Source organism: Pongo pygmaeus, chromosome 6 (assembly GCF_028885625.2).
Source record: "Pongo pygmaeus isolate AG05252 chromosome 6, NHGRI_mPonPyg2-v2.0_pri, whole genome shotgun sequence".
Taxonomy (NCBI): Eukaryota; Metazoa; Chordata; class Mammalia; order Primates; family Hominidae; genus Pongo; species Pongo pygmaeus.
The window spans coordinates 19,381,572-19,399,776 of NC_072379.2; the positions used below are offsets into that span (position 1 = coordinate 19,381,572).

The 18,205-nt window shown below is 34.3% G+C and overlaps 1 long non-coding RNA gene across 1 annotated transcript in view; it reads left to right on the forward strand.

Moving 5' to 3' along the window:
- Positions 1-5,647: 5,647 nt before the first annotated feature.
- The window catches only part of LOC134739924 (uncharacterized), a 29,272-nt gene continuing 16,714 nt past the window's right edge, over positions 5,648-18,205 (forward strand). Inside the window, exon 1 of the long non-coding RNA XR_010127061.1 lies at positions 5,648-5,718. This is a non-coding gene — a long non-coding RNA (uncharacterized LOC134739924). The remainder of the gene's footprint in view (positions 5,719-18,205) is intronic.

An 18,205-nucleotide genomic window follows, 5' to 3' on the forward strand; every position in this document is an offset into this window, starting at 1 on the left:
TACCTAGGTGATGGGTTGATAGGTGCAGCAAACCACCATGGTGTACATTTACCTATGTAACAAACCTGCACGTTTTGCACATGTATCCTGGAATTTAAAGCAAAATAAAATAAAATAAAGAAAAGAATAGGCAGAATGGTATTTCTAGGGCAGTTACAGTGGGCAGTGTTGGATGGCGGAGGGCGTGGCCCTGTCCTTGGTACACACAGGTGTGAGGGCATAAGGTACATTCTTCGATGCTGGCTGTAGCAGAGGCTAGCCAAGGTCACCTTTCTCTTTTTAAATTTTGTTTTATTTTATTTTAGACTCAGGGGCAACATGTGCAGATTCGTTACATGGATATATTGTATCGTAGTGAGGTGCAAAGGTCACCTTTCTTTGCTTTTGGCTGCAAATTTATTAAAGCAGTTCCCTGTAGTCATACCTGTTGCCTCAGCCGACCTCACTCTACCTGGAATTCTGATTTTCTTTTTTCCAAAAGGAAAAATGTTCAATGTTATTTTATTAAATGCAGACGATAAAACGTTTCGCAGCACAGGGTCCAAGGAAGTGCAATACAACAGCAAAATGCAATGGCGGCAGCAGCTCAGTGACGGGCCGAGACTCGTCCCGTGTGGCGGAGATGCTGGCATCCCCCCTGTGGCTCCAAGCGCTGAGCTTGGCGGCCGGGACCTGGCGGCCCCGGCTCGGGACAGGCAGGTGTGGGGAGCCGGCGAGTTGGAGGGCGCTTTGACGCTAGAGGGCGCTCGGTGCCCGGCGAGGGAGGCGGCCCAGGCCGGCGGGGGAGCGCGCGCCGTTGCGCTTGCACCCAGTTCTCTGCTGCCTCCTGCCCTGTCTGCTCCCCAGCTCAGGACACTGTGGTCACAGCAATAGGAGCGGCGGTGCCTGGGCCGCTCCGAACCTAGGTCACCTGCTGGAGGAGGGAGAGGTCGCCTGCTGCTCGGCAGGAGGGCTTCTGTCCGCAAGGTGAGCTGGGCTGGCTCCAGCGCCTCCTCCTCCTTGCAGCCCTCCCTGCTACACCCCGGGCATTTCTTGCAGGCTCTCTGCCAACGCGTAAGACACCTGGGAGAACTGGGAGTTCATCCCCGGGGCCTGATGTGTCCAGGCTGTTGGTGTGGAAAGGAGTCTATGCCAACAGACACCCAAGGTCACTGCCACCCCGGAAGCTGCTCTCACCCTTCCGAAGACCGGGAAAGCAAGTGTCCAGCAATGGGGAGCCTCTCCATTAGCCCGGCGGCTTCCTTGACTGCCAATAAGCAAGCCTGAGAGGTAGTGCCAGCAGAGGAACCGTTCGGGGGGCGGGGGGGGCACCTCCAGCTCGGCCAGTCCTGAGAAGAGGCAGCTGTGTTAGCCAAGGCAAGTCACCCATCTTTCCGCCGTTCAGACCTCACCTGCAAAGTCTTAATTTTAGGATAGGATTTCCTAGATTGCTAGGGAAACATATCTATGAAAATAAAGCCGATCCAAGGAGAAAAGGGAAAGAAGAAATAAAAGCAAGGGAGAAGTGAGAGGGGAGGAAGGGGGGAGAAATGGAGGATGTCTCTGTCAAAAATCTAACTTTTGTCAAGATCATCATCCCTGGACCCTCTCCTTAGTGGATGGCACTGGCATTTTAAATTTTGTTTGTTTATGTTAGAAATGGGGTCTTGCTGTGTTGCCCAGGCTGGACTTGAACTCCTAGGCTCAAGGAATCCCCCTACCTTAGCCTCCCTAGTAGCTGGGACTACAGGTGCAAACCACCATCCCCAACTTCTTTCTTTCTCTTTTTTTCCCTTCCTTCCTTTCCTTTCCTTCTCTTTTTCTTTTCTTCCTTTTCTTTCTATTCTTTATTTTCATTTTCTTTTCTTTCTTTCCTTTCTCTCCCTTTCTCTTTCTCCCCCTTTCATTTCTCTCTCTTTTTCTCTCTGTATTCTTTCTTCTCTTTCTTTCCCTCCTTTCTTTCCTTCTTTCTTTCTTTTCTTTCTTTCTTTCTTTCTTTCTTTCTTTCTTTCTTTCTTTCTTTCTTTCTCTTTCTCTTTCTTTTCTTTCTTTTCTTTCTTTTTCTCTTTCTTTCTTCTTTCTTTCATTTTCTTTCCTTTCTCTCTTTCTTTCTTGATGGGGTCTTGCCATGTTACCCATTGCCCAGACAGGATTCAAACTCCTGGACTGAAGAAATCATCCTGCCTTAGCCAGCAGAGTAGCTGAGATTCAGACGCACATCACCACAGCAGACAACCACTGGCCTTTGAATGCATGGTCTCACCCCCACATGCCTCATGCCTGCCCCTCTCCTCTACCTAATTCCTCTCTATTCTCTTTCCTCCACACTGTTCTCGGAGCTTCTAGAGGAAGCCTTGATGGAAAAAGCAGCAGCCTTCCAACTTGGCCTCTGCCACAGATTCCCCAGGGTGCACCTGTCTCCAGGCCTCAGTTTCCCCATCTGCTAAAAAGCCTTCTGTGACTTCTAAGTCCTTTTCTGCTCTGACATTTCAAATAGTCAAACAGTCCAGGCTCTCAAATTTCCCTGGCTCAAACATTAAAACTGTCTGGGGAGCCTTAAAATGTTATGGCCTGGGCACTTTCCTCCCCCTCCTCATTGAGAAGTAATTGGTCTGCGGTGGAGCGTTGCAGCAGTATATTTCAAATGTTCCCCAGATGATTCAAATGTGCAGCCAGGGTTAGGAACCTCTGGCATCATATTCCTGCTCTGAACAATTTGCGTGTTCCTAGGAGACCCCTGGAAACCGTGAATTTCCCCACTCAGCTTATCTCTGATGATGGAATAGCAGGCAGGGACAAAGGTTTGGGGTGGTATTTTCAGACAGCCCCCTCAAAGGCTTATGGGTCCTTTGAAACCCTCTGCAGCCCTAGGTAGACAATAGGCATTAGAAGGAGAGGAGAGGGGCTTCTCTCTCTCCCCCTGCCTCTATGCCCCTTACTTTGACCACTTCCTGCCGGCTTCTCCCCTCCCCTCCTCCCCCTCCTCCCAGTCTGGCAGCTTCCACCATCTGGAATAGCTTTACTGCCTCAGCCTTTCTCCCTATTCTGTGTTCTCTTTCGTTCTCCTCTCTCTCTCTCTCTCTCTCTCTCTTTCTGAGACAGGGTCTCACTCTGTCACCCAGGCTGAAGTTCAGTGGTGCAGTCTCGGCTCACTGCAGCCTCTGCCTCCTGGGATCAAGCGATCCTCCCATTTCAGCCTCCTGAGTAGCTGGAACTACAGGCATGCACCACCACGCCCAGATAATTTCTTGTATTTTTAGTAGAGACCACGTTTCACCATGTTGCCAAGGCTGGTCTTGAACTCCTGAGCTCAAGTGATCTGCCTGTCTTGACCTCCCAAAGTGCTGGGATTACAGGCATGAGCCACTGTGCCCAACAACTTCCACGTTCTCTTGAGACCCTTCCTTCTCCAGGATAATTTCCTTCTCCCTCTCTCAGTCCTCAGTCTGAAGTGGCAACCAGAACCCCGCAGCTAAGCCCCGTGGGGTGATGAGTCCCACAAAGGGGAAAATCCCTCATGAGGACATTCCAGGGCCCATGCATGGAGCAAACACATCAGCATCTTCATTGCCTGGGCTGAAGACGGATTCAGACTTATTCTGGGAACTGTGAGATTCTGCGGCTGTCTGGATGCTGAGAGGGGAAGTTGTGCACTGTGGGTAAGAGGCAGGGCCAGGGCTTGAGGACCTGGTTCCTGTCCTAGTTCTGCCATTAACTACTTGGTGCATAACCTTGAGCTCAGTACTTCTCTCTGGGTGATATGGTTTGGCTGTGTCCCCACCCAAATTTCATCTTGAATTGTAGCTCCCATAATCCCCATGTGATGTGGGAGGGACGGGGTGGGAGGTAATTAAATCATGCTGTTCTTGTGATAGTAAATAAGTCTCACAGGATCTGATGGTTTCATAAAGGGGAGTTCTCCTGCACACACTCTTTTTGCCTGCCACCATGTAAGATGTGCCTTTGCTCCTCCTTCATCTTCTGCCATGATTGAGATTTTTTTTACTGGGTAAAAATCTAGGTTGATACTTTGTTCTCAGTCTTTTAAAGAATTTGTGCCACTATTTTCTCGATTGATTCCTGATGTCTTTAGTCATTCTTTTCTCTGGTTCTTTGTGTATAATGTCTTTTTATTTTATTTTATTTTATGTTATTTTTTTGAGACAGAGTCTTGCTCTGTTACCCAGGCTGGAGTGCAGTGGTGCGATCTCAGCTCACTGCAGCCTCTATCTCCTGGGTTCAAGCAATTCTCCTGCCTCAGCCTCTCGAGTAGCTAGGACTGCAGGCGCGTACCACCACACCCAGCTAGTTTTTGTATTTTTAGCAGAGGTGAGGTTTTGCCACATTGGCTAGGCTGGTCTTGAACTCCTGATCTCAGGTGATCTGCCCACCTTGGCCTCCCAAAGTGCTGAGATTACAGGCGTGAGCCACCACTCTTGGCCTATAATGTGTTTTTTCCCCCTGGATGTTGAATTTTTTTTATCTTTATTGCTTGATTTAAAAAACTTACTGCAAAATCCTTCATGTTTCCTGTGTTTGGGATTCACTGAGCTTCTTGAATCTATGGTTTATAGTTTTCATCAAATTTGGAAAAGTTTTAGCAACTGTTTCTCCCCAGATTTACTTAGGTACAATTGACAAAAATTGTACACATTGAAGTATACAATGTGATGTTTGATATATGTAGATATTGTAAAATGATCACCACAATCAAGCTAATAGACATATTCATCACCTCATATAGTCTTTTTGTGTGTGTGAGAATACTTAAGACTTATTTACTCTTTCAGCAAACTTACAGTGTACAATCCAGTATTATTAACTAGAGTCAACATGCTAACCACTAGTTCTCCAGAACCTGTTCATCCTGCATAGCTGAAACTTTGTACCCTTTGACCTATATCTCCCTATTTCCCCTGACACACAGCCCCTGGCAACCACCATTCTACTCTCTGCTTTTATCAGTTTGACTATTTTAGATTCCACATATAAGTGAGATCATATAGTATTTTTCTTTCTGTGTCTGGCTTATTTCACTTAATATAATGTTTTCCGGGTTCATTCATGTTATCACTAATGCCAGGCTTCCATTCTTCTGTAAGGCAGAACAATATTTCATTGTGTATGTACTGCACATTTTATCCATTCATCCATCAGTGGACACTCATGTTGTTTCCATATTTTGGATATTGTTAATAATGTTGCAGTGAACATAGGAGTGAAGAAATCTCTGCGAGACACTGATTTCATTTCCTCTGGGTATACACCCAGAAGTGCTGGATCATATGGTTACTATATTTTTAATTTTTTGAGGTGTCTCCATACTGTTTTCCATAATGGCTGGACTGACTTAAATTCTCACCAACATTGTGCAAGGGTTCCTTTTTCCCCACATACTTGCCAACACTTGTTGTTTTGCTTTTGAAAATAACCAGTCTACCAGGTATGAGGTCATATCTTGATACGGTTTGGCTGTGTCCCCACACAAATCTCATCTTGAATTGTAGCTCCCGTAATTCCCATGTGTTGTGGGAGGGACCTAGTGGGAGGTAATTGAATCATGGGGGTGGTTTCCCCCATACTGTTCTCGAGGTAGTGAATAAATCTCACGAGATCTGACGACTTTATAAAGGGTTTCCCCTTTCGCTTGGCTCTCATTCTCTCTCTTGCCTGCTACCACGTAAGACGGGCCTTTCACCTTCCACCATGAATGTGAGGCCTCCCCAGCCATGTGGAACTGTAAGTCCATTAAACCTCTTTTTCTTTATACATTACCCAGTCTTGGGTATGTCTTTATCAGCAGTGTGAAAATGGACTAATACATATCTCATTGTAGTTTTTATTTACATTTATCTAATGATTAGTGATATTGAGCACATTTTCATATACCTGTTGGCCATTTGTATGTCTTCTTTGGAGAAATGTTTATTTAGGTCTTTGTCCATTTAAAAAATGAGGTTATTTTGCATTTTTCTTTGGTTTGGGGAGATTTTCTGTCTTTGGCTATTGAATTGTTTGAGTTCCTTATATGTTTTGGATATGAACCCATAAACAACTGTATGTTATGCAAATATTTTTTCCCAATCCACAGGTTGTCTGTTCCCTCTGTTGATTGTTTCCTTTGCTGTGCAGAAGCTTTTTAGTTTGATGCAGTCCCATTTGTCTATTTTTGCTTTCATTGCCTGTGCTTTGAGGGTCATAACCAAAAATCATTGCCCAGGCCAATGTCATAGAGCTATTTGTCTATGTTTTTCTTCAAGTAGTTTTAAAGTTTTAGGTCTCATTTTCAAGTCTTTAATTGATTTAATTGATTTTGAGTTGATTTTCATATGTATTGTGATTTGAGGGTCCAATTTCATTCTGCATGTGAAAATTCCATTTTCTCAATGCCACGTATTGAAAATTGTCCTTTACTCACTGTGTGTTTTGGGCACCTTTGTTGAAAATTAATTGATTATAAATGTGTAGGTTTATTTCTGGGCTCTCTGTTCTGTTTCATTGGTTATTGCATCTATTTTTATGCCAATGCCATGCTATTTTGATTAGTAAAGCTTTGTAATATATTTTGAAATCAGGTAGTATGATGCCTTCAGCCTTTTTTCTCAAGATTGTTTTAGTTTATTTGGGTCTTTTGTAGTTCTATACAAATTTTAGAATTAATTTTTTATTTCTGCAAAATATTTCATTGCAATTTTGATGGGGATTACATGGAATCTGTAGATCACTTTGGGTAGTATGGACATTTTCACAATATTAATTCTTCCAGTGCATGTACAAAGGATGGCTTTCCATTTATTTGTGCCTTCTTCAATTTCTTTCATAAATGTCATACGTAGTTTCTGGTGCACAGATCTTTCACTTCCTTGGTTAAATTTATTCCTAAATATTGTATTGTTTTTGATACTATTGTAAATGGAAAGTTTAAAATTTCTTTTTCTAGGTAGTTTGTTCGTAGTGTATGGAAACACAACTGATTTTTGCATGTAAATTTTTAATCCTGCAACTTTACTAAATTTGCTTATTTGTTCTAACAGGTTTGTGGTGGCGTATCTAGGTTTTCTATATATGAGATTATGTCGTCTGCAAACAGATACAATTTTACTTCTTTCTCCATGACTCAGATACCTTTTATATCTTTTCTTACTAATTGCTCAGGCTAGAACTTACAATACCATGTTGAACAAAAGTGGTAAGTGTGGGAATCCTTGTCTTGTTACTGATGTTAGAGGGAAAGCCTTCAACTATTCACCGTTGAGGATGATATTATCTGTGGGTTCATCATACATGGGCTTTACTATGTTGAGGCACATTCCTTCTGTACCTAATTTATAGAGAAGTTTTTTTTTTTACCATTAAAAAATGTTGTCAAATTTTGTCAATTTCTTTTTTGCCAGTATTGAGATAATGATCTGAATTTTTTTTTTTTTTTTTGACAAAGAGTGTCACTCCGTCACCCAGGCTGGAGTGCAGTGGTGCGATCTCGGCTCACTGCAACCTCTGCCTCCCAGGTTCAAGCAATTCTCCTGCCCCAGCCTCCCAAGTAGCTGGGACTACAGGCATGACCCACCATGCCTGGCTAATTTTTTGTATTTTTAGTAAAGATGGGGTTCCACAGTGTTAGCCAGGATGGTCTTGATCTCCTGACTTCATGACCCGCCTGCTTCAGCCTCCCAAAGTGCTGGGATTACAGGCGTGAGGTGATCTGATTTTTATTCTTCATTCTGTTAATGGGCATATCTTAGTACTGATTTATATATGTTGAATCACCCTTGCATGCCAGGGATATATCCCATTTCATTGTGGTATATGATCTTTTTGATGTGTTATTGAGTTCAGATGGCTAGTACTTTGTTGAGGATTTTGACTGTAATTTTCTTTTCTTACAGTGTTCTTTCTGGTTTTGGTATCAGGGTAATACTGGCCTTATAAAATGAATTTATAAGTGTTCCCTCATCTTCAATTTGTTGAAAGAATTTGAAAAGTGTTGACATTAATTCTGTTTTAAATGTTTGGTAGAATTCACAAGGGAATCCACCTGACTCTGTGCTTTTCTTTTTTGGGATATTCTGATGACTGATTCAATCTCCTTACTCATTATTGGTCTGTTTTCTATTTCTTTATGATTCAGTCTTTGTAGGTTGTATGTTTCTAAGAGCTTATCTGTTTCTTCTAGGTTATCCAATTTGTTGGTATATAATTATTTATAGTAGTCTCTTATAATCCTTTGTATTACTGTGGCATAAGTTGTAGTGTCTCTTCTCTCAATTGTAATTTTCCCTTTTTTTGAGCTGGAGTCTTTCTCTGTCACCCGGGCTGGAGTGCAGTGGTGTGATCTCGGCTCACTGCAACCTCTGCCTCCTGGGTTCAAGCAACCTCTTCCTCCTGGGTTCTAGCAATTCTCCTTCTCCTGCCTCAGCCTCCTGAGTACCTGGGATTACAAGTGCCTGCCACCACGCCTAGCTATTTTTTTATTTTTTTGTATTTTTTAGTAGAGATGGGATTTCACTATGTTGGCCAGGCTGGCTTCGAACTCCTGACCTCGAGTGATCTGCCCACCTTGGCCTCCCAAAGTGCTAGGATTATAGGCGTGAGCCACTGTGCCTGGCCTCATTTCTAATTGTTAAATTTGTGTTTTCTCTCTTTTTCTTTGGTAATTCTAATTAAAATTTGCCAGTTTTATCTTTTTTTTTTTAAACTTGACTTTTTACTTTTATTAGACTTTCGTTCTTCTAGTCTCTGTTTCATTTACTGCTGCTTTAATTTTTATTTCCTTCCTTCTGCTGACTTCGGGCTTACTATGTTCTTATTTTTCTAATTCCTTGAGATTTAAATTTGTGTATTTTAGAGCTTTCTTTTTTTCACATAGGTGTTTATCACTATAAACTCCCCTCTTCGAACTTATTTTGCTACATCCCATAAGTTGGCATGTTGTGTTTCAATTTTCATTTGTCTGAAAGTATTCTTTGATTTACCCTTTGCTTTCTTCTTTAACCTATTTGTTGTCCTGGAACATGTTGTTTACACATATTTGTGAAAATTCAAATTTTTCTGTTGACATTGACTTTTAGTTTCATATCAAAAAAGATAGTTGATACAATTTCACTCCTCTTAAATTTGTTAAGATTTGTTTTGTGCTCAACATATGATCTATACCAGAGATGGCCTGTGTGCTCTTAATAAAAATGTGTAGCCTGCTGCTATTGTATGAAATGTTCTGTACGTGTCTGTTTGGTCCACTTGGTATGTAGTGTATTCAAATCTGTTTTTTCCCTACAGAATTTTCAGTCTGGATGGTCTATTCATTATTTACAGTTGGGTGTTGAGGTTCCCTACTATTATTGTATTGTTGTCTATTTCTTTCTTCAGTTCTATTAATATTTGCTTTATATATTTTTGTGTTCCAGTGTTGAGTACATATATATTTAAAATTAGTATAACCTCTTGATGGATTAATCCTTTTATTATTACACAATGAGCTTCATTAGCTCTTATAACACTTTTTGATTTAAAGTCTATTTTGTCTGATATAAAACAGCCAAACCTGCTCTATTTTTGGTTATGATTTGTGTAGAATAACCCTTTCTATCTGCTCAATTTCTAACTATGCGTGTCCTTAAAGGTGAAGTAAGTCTCTTGCAGGTAGTGTATAGTTGGATATTGTGTTTTAGCCAGTCAATCACTCTGTGTTTCTGAGAATTAAATCCATTCACATTTAAAGTAATTATTGATAGGTAAGAATTTACTATTGTCTTTTGTTAATTGTTTTACTATTGATTTGATGTTCCTTTGTTCGTTATTCCCCTCTTGCTGTTTTTCTTTGTGATTTGATAATTTTTTATAGTGTTATGCTTTTATTCCTCTGATTTTTTGTGTGTATCTAACTAGAGGTTTTTTCTTTGAAGTTACTATGAAGCAAATATAAAACATTTTATAGTTATAACAGTATATTTTAAGCTTATAACAACTTAATTTGATTACACACAAAAACGTATTTCTTTTCTCCAACATTTAAAGTCATTGGTGTCACAATTTACGTTTTATATTGTGTATCCTTTGGCAAATTGTTGTAGCTATAGTCACTTTTAGCTTTTATTCCAGAGTTTAGAGTGATATACACACCACCATTAAAGTATTAGAGTATTCTGAATTAACTATATACTTACCTTTACCAGTGGGTTTTATATTTTCTTATGTTTTCACGTTACTAGTTAGCTTTTTAAAGTTTCAACTTGAAGAACTCCCTTTAACATTATTTTGTAAGGCAGATAGAGTGGCAATTAACTTGCTCACCTTTGGTTTGTCTGGGAAAGTATCTCTCTTTCATTTCTGAAGTAAAACATTGTTGGGTATAGTATTCTTAGTTGACAGTTTTTTTGTTGTTGTTTGTTTGTTTGTTTTTTCTTTCAGCACTTTAAAATGTTATCCCACTCTCTCCAAGCCTGCAAGATTTCTGCTGAGAAATTCACTAATAGTCTTACGGAGGTTCTCCTTCTGTGTGATCAGTTGCTTTTCTCTTGCTGGTTACTTTCAAAATTTTGTCTTTGACTTTTGATAGTTTAATTATAATGTGCCTCAGTAAATATTCTTTGTGTTGATATAGTTTGGCAGCTTTGAACTTCATGAACCTGAATGTCTATATCACTCTCAAGATTTGGGAAGTGTTCAGTCACTATTTCTTGAAATAAGTTTTCTGCCCCGACCTCTTCTTCTTAGGTTTCTGCTATATATATATTTTTATATATATATATATAGCAGATATATATATAATATATATTTCTATATATATAAATGTATAATAGATAACATATAATATATACATTTATATATAATATGTAATATATACATATATTATATATAATATGTAATATATACATATATTATATATAATATGTAATATATACATATATTATATATAATATGTAATATATACATATATTATATAATATGTAATATATACATATATTATATATAATATGTAATATATACATATATTATATATAATATATAATATATACATATATTATATATAATATATAATATATACATATATTATATATAATATATAATATATACATATATTATATATAATATATAATATATACATATATCATATATATTTATATATCATATATGATATTTAAATATATATCAAATATATGTATATATAAAAATACGTTAATGTATATATAAATATGTATATGTATATATAAATATGTATGTGTATATATAAATATGTATATCTACAAATATGTATATGTATATAAATATATATGTATATATACAAATATGTATATGTACATAAATATGTATGTATATATAAATATGTATATGTACATATATAAATATGTATATATGTATATGTATATACATAAAAATGTATATATAATTATGTATATTATATATAAATATGTATATATACTTATGTATATTATATATAAACATATATAATTATGTATATATAAAAATCTGTACATATAATTATGTATATTTATATATAAATATGTATATATAATTATGTATATTTATATATATAAATATGTATATATAATTATGTATATTTATATATATAAATCTGTATATATAATTATGCATATTTATATATATAAATATGTATATATAACTATGTATATATGAATATGTATATATATAATTATGTATCTGTATATATAAATATCTATATATAAAAATGTATATATATAAATATGCATATATAAATATGTATATTCATATATACATCTCTCTATATAAATATGTATATTCATATATACATATCTATATATAAATATGTATATTCATATATACATATCTATATATAAATATGTATATTTGTATGTATATGTACATTTATTTATAATATATATTTTTATAAATATAAATTTATAAATATAAATTTATAAATATATTTATGAAAATATGAATTTTATATATAAAAATATATGAATAAATTTATACAAATATATCATATATAAAAGTATATATTTATAAATATAAATGTAAATATAAACATATATTTATAAATATATAAATGTATATGTTTTTATATATTTATTTATAAAAAATATATTTATATATTTACATGTAAATATATATTTATAAATATATATATTCATATTATATGTTTATATAGAAATATATATTTATAAATTATATATAATATCAATATATATTTATATTCTACATTTATATATATTTATAAATATATAATATAAAGATAAATATATATAGTAAAATATATATGATATATAATAAAAAATATGAATATATATTTATATAAAAATATTTTTATATGTAAATATATATTTATATATAAATATTTTTATTTATTGATATATTTTTATCTATAAATTTATATTTTTCATATTTAAATATACATTTACATATATTTTTATGTATACATAACATTTACATATATTATGTATAACTATACATTTACATATATTTTTATGTATAAATGTACATTTGTATATAGTTTTATGTATAAATGTACATTTGTATATAGTTTTATGTATAAATGTACATTTGTATATATTTTATGTATAAATGTACATCTATATATTTTTATGTATAAATGTACATCTATATATGTTTATGTATAAATATACATTTTTATATGTTTATGTATAAATATATATTTATATGTTTATATATTATATATATGTTTATATGTTTATATATTATATATTTTATATATATGAATATATATATTTTTATAAAGAAATATATTTTTTTATAAATCAATATATATATTTTTATAAATAAATATATATATTTTCATGAATAAATATATATATTTTTATAAATAAATATATATTTTTATAAATAAATATATATATTTTCATGAATAAATATATATATTTTTATAAATAAATATATATTTTTATAAATAAATATATATATACATATAAATATATATTAAATTATATATAAATACATAATATGTAATATGTATTTTTATAAATATAGATAAATATAAATATATATATTTATATATAATATATAAGATAAATATGTATATTTATATATCATATATAATATAAATATGTATATTTATATAGAATATAGAATATAAATATATATATTTACATACATAATATATATAATAGAAATAAATATATATTATATATTATATATTATATATCATATAATTATACATTATATATTATACGATATAATTATATCATATATAATATATAATTTAATATAATTATATAATATAATTATACATTATATATGATATAATATAATTATATATGATATAATATAATTATATATTATATATGATATAATATAATTATATATTATATATCATATAATTATATATTATATATCATATAATTATATATCATAGAATTATATATTATATATCATAGAATTATATATCATATAATTATATATTATATATCATAGAATTATATATAATATAATTATATATTATATATCATATAATTATATATAATATAATTATATATTATATATCATATATTATATATGTTATATATTATATATCATATAATTATATATGATATAATTATATATTATATATCATATAATAATATATATCATATAATTATATATTATAGATTATATCATATAATTATATATAATATATATTCATATATATATAAAAATATATATGAATATATAATATATATATAAAATATAGCTTTGCTCGATGGTGTCTCATAAATCTCATAGGCTTTCCACATTCTTTTTTATTCTTTTTTCTTTTGTCATCTCTGACTGGATAATTTCAAATGATCTGGCTTTGAATTCATAGATTCTTTCTTCTCCTTGGTGGAATCTGCTGTTGAAGGTCTCTATTGCATTTTTTATTTCTCCTATTGTATTCTTCCCCTCTCGATTTTGTGTTTGGTTCTCTTCAATAATTTCTCTCTTTGTTGAACTTCTTATTTTGTTTATGTATTGATTTCCTGATTTCATTGAGTTGTTAATCTGTGTTTTTTGTAGCTCACTGAGCCCTTTAAAACAATTATTTTAAATTCTTTGTCAGACAGTTTTGAGATACCCATTTCTATAGGGTCAGTTAATGGAATATTATTGAGTTTCTTTGGTGATGTTTTTGTTCACTGATTTTTCATGTTTCTTGAAGTCTTGCATTGCTGTATTCACACGTGAAGAAGCAGTGACCTCATCCAGTCTTTACTGACTGGCTTTAGAAGAGAAAGACCTTCACCAGTCAGCCCAGCTAGTAATTCGCTGTCTCTCAGACATTTTCACTGATACACTCTAGTCCTCTTTTTCTGTCTTGAAGAGAAGGTCTTAGGATTGTATGCCTTCTTTCAATTATGCAAAGGCAGCTGGGTGCTGAGAGTGTCCTGTTTATTTTTCCCAGGGCAGTTCTTTAAAGTATGCAAGGTTAAATGCCTTTTCCCAATCTAGCATCGCTGAGACAGCTGTCTATCTGTGCTTTTGCATGACCTGCAGATGCTTGAGTGTGCTATCAGTGGTAATGCACTCAGGGTATCAGCTGTGGGAGAAGAAGAGCACATGAAATACTGGGTGAGTGCATGAATTAGTTCGGGAAATCTCCAGGTGCTATGTCCTGACTACGTTCTTGGGCAGGCCTCTTGCTGGAGAAGAATGTGAGGTAGTTAGTAGAAACAACAGCCTTTTGTTGAGTTCTGTGTCCCAGATGGTTTGAGCCCCTGTCTCTTACTGTTGCTTTTATCTGGTCCCAGACTATTCAGCTGTGCCAATCTGCTTCGTGTTCTGGATGAGACAAAAAAGAAGTGGACCTCTTGGACAGCATCCCACATGGTTGGTGAAAACAGGCACTCACTATGCTTTCACTTTCCCCTGTGGGAGAAACTGCAGGCCAAGGAGTTCTCTTGGCACTGAGCTGTGCTGCTTTGGGGGTGTGGTGACATGAGTAAAGTGAAATTGTTCTTCTTACCCTTTTCAGTGCATCTATTTTCAGATTTTTTGCTCCAGTGAGGTGCTGGGACCTCTCTGCTGGACTCCCAGGCTCTCACAAATGGACTCTCATCTGTGGGTGGTTGTCAAAATCAGTGTTCCTGTGGGTGAATGGGTGCTGAAAACTCCTATTCTGCTATCATGCTTGTGTCACTCCCCCTCACCTTTTTTTTTTGAAAGACATTACTTTAGAGCAGTTTTAAGTTCACAGCAAAATTGAGTGAAAGGTACAAAGATTTTCTATTTATCCCCTGCCCTCACACATGCACAGACTTTCCCATTATCAACATCCCTAACAGAGTGACATATTTCTTACACTTGATGAACTTACATGTACACATCGTTATCACCCAAAGTCCATAGCATATATGAGGCTTCATTCTTTATGTTGTATAATCTATGGTTTTGGATATTTGCCCTAAAAATCCTCTATGCCTTCCCTATTCATTGCTATCTTCCCTTTAACTCCTGGCAACTACTGATCTTTTTATGGTTTCCATAGTTTTGCCTTTTTTAGAATGTCATATAATTGGAATAATACAGTATATTGTCTGTCCAGCTTTGCTTCTTTCATTTACTAGAGTAATATGCACTTGAGGTTTCTTCATATCTTTTTATGGCTTGCTAACTCATTCTTTTTAATACTGAGTAATATTCCATTGCCTAGATGTACCACAGTTTATTCACTCACCTATTGAAGGAGATCTTGGCTGCTTCCATGTCTTTCCAACTATGAATGAAGCTGCTATAAACCCCCATATGCAGGTTTTTGGGTGGACATAAGTTTACACTTCCTTTGGTTAAATTCCAAGGAACAAGATTCCTGAATCATATGGCAAGAGTATGTTTAGTTTTGTAAGAAACTGCCTGTCTTCCAAAGTGGTTGTACCATTTTACATTCCTACCAGCAATGAATGAAAATTTCTTTGCTTCACATTCTTGATGTTGTCAATATTCTGGATTGGAGTTGTTCTTATAGGTTAGTGGTATCTCATTATTTTAATGTGCATTTCCATGATGACATATGATATGAACATCTTTTCATATCCTTATTTTCCCTCTGTATATTTGCTTTTGGGAGGTATCTTTTAAGGTATTTGTCTCTTTTTTAATTGGGTTGTTTGTTTTCATATTGTTGCATTTAAGAATTATTTCTATGCTTTGGATAATAGTCCTTTATTAAATATGTCTTTTGCAAATATTTTCTTCCAGTCTGTGACTTCTTTCATTCTTTTGACGGTGCCTTTCACAGAGTATACATTTTAATTTTAATGAAGTTCAGCTTATCACTTCTTTCTTTTATGGATTGTGCCTTTGATAGTTTATGTAAAAAGTCACTGCTAAACCCAAGGTCATCTAGATTTTCTCATATGTTATTTCCTAGGAATTTTATAGTTTTGTCTTTCACATTTAGGCCTGTGATCCATTTGGAATTAGTTTTTGTGAATGGTACAAAGTCTGTGACTAGATTCTTTTTTGTTGTTGTTTTTGAATGTAGGTGTCCTGTTGTTCTAGCACCACTTGCTGAAAGACTATTTTTTCCTCCATGTTATTGTTTGTGCTCCTTTTTAAAAGAAAAGTTGACCATATTTATGTGGGTCTATTTATGAGCTCCCTATTCTGTTCTATGATTCTATTTGTCTATTTTTTTTATTAATACCACACAATCTTGATTACTGTAGTGAGGTACTGCCAGTCCTCTTTTTCTCAATTCATAATGTGGTGGCCACTATGAGTCTTTTGCTTCTTCATAATAAATTGTAAAACCAATTTGTCAATATCACAACATAATTTGCTGTGATTTTGATTGGAATTGCATTGACGTTATAGATAAAGTTGGGAAGAACTGACATCTTGACAGTATTTAATCTTTATATCTATGAACATGGAATGGCTCTCCATTTATTTAGCTATTATTTGATTTCTTTCATTAGAGTTTTGTAGTTTTCCTCACATTGATCCTGTACATACTTTGCTGTATGTATTCCTAAGTATATTATTTTGGAGGGTAATAATGAAAGTGGCATTGTGTTTTTAAATCCAGTTTCCACTTGTTTATTGCTGGTATATAGCAAAGTGATTGATTTTTGTATATTAATCTTGTATCCTGCAACCTTGCTATAATCATTTATTAGCTCCAAGAGTTGTTTTTGTCAGTTATTTCATATTTTCTTCTCAGACTATCATGTCATCTGTGACTAAAGACAGTTTCATTTCTTTCTTACCAATCAATGTACATTTTATTTCCTTTTTATGTTTTATTACATTAGGTAGGACTTGTAGTATGATGTTGAAAAGCAGTGGTGGGAAGGGGTATCCTTGCCTTGTTCCTGATCTTAGTGGGAAAGCCTCATGTGTCTCACCAGTAAGTATGATGTTAGATGTAGGTGTTTTGTAGGTAGTATTTATCACATTGAGGAAATTACTTTTTATTTCTAGTTTACTGAGAGTTTTTATCACGAATAGGTATTGGATTTTGTCAAATGCTTTCTCTGCATCTACTGATATAAACTTGTAATTTTCTTTTTTTTTAACATTTAGAATGTAGTTTATTTAAACACTATAAATAGAGCCTATAGTAAAAATATTTTATTTAATAATAATAAACTAATTATGGATTTTATTGCTGTCTATGAAACTAGAAATAATAGTTATTGTAATCCTCCCTCTCCCACCCAAAGACCCCACATACTTTTCTCTCAAAAATGTCATGTTGTGAGGCTGAGGATCTGGTGGATGTTGAGAAATTAGAAATGCTTTGACCACACTGAGTCTCCTAATAGCTGGCCATGTACAGGAATAGGTCTTCATCTATAGGTGAAAGGTAATTCAATCTCCTGGTTTGATTTATTTTGGTTTATCGTTATTGTTTTATAATTTAAACTTTTATTTTAGGTTCAGGAGGTTTTATTTAGGTTCATGTTGTGCCGGTTTGTTACATGGGTATATTTCATGAAGCTAATTTTTGGGGTATGAATGAGTCTATCACCCAGGTAGTGAGCATAGTACCCAATAGGTAGATTTTCAGCCCTGTTCCCCTCCAGTAGTCCCCAGTATCTACCCAATGTGTGGCTCCTACTTATAATTGAGAACATGTGGTATTTGGTTTTCTGTTCTTGCATTAATTCACTTAGGATGATGGCCTCCAGCTGCATCCATGTGGCTACAAAGGACATAATTTCATTCTTTAATGCAGCATAGTATTCCATGATGTATATATATATCACATTTTCTTTATCCAATCCACTGCTGACGGGCACCTAGGTTGATTCCATGTCTTTGCTATTGTGAA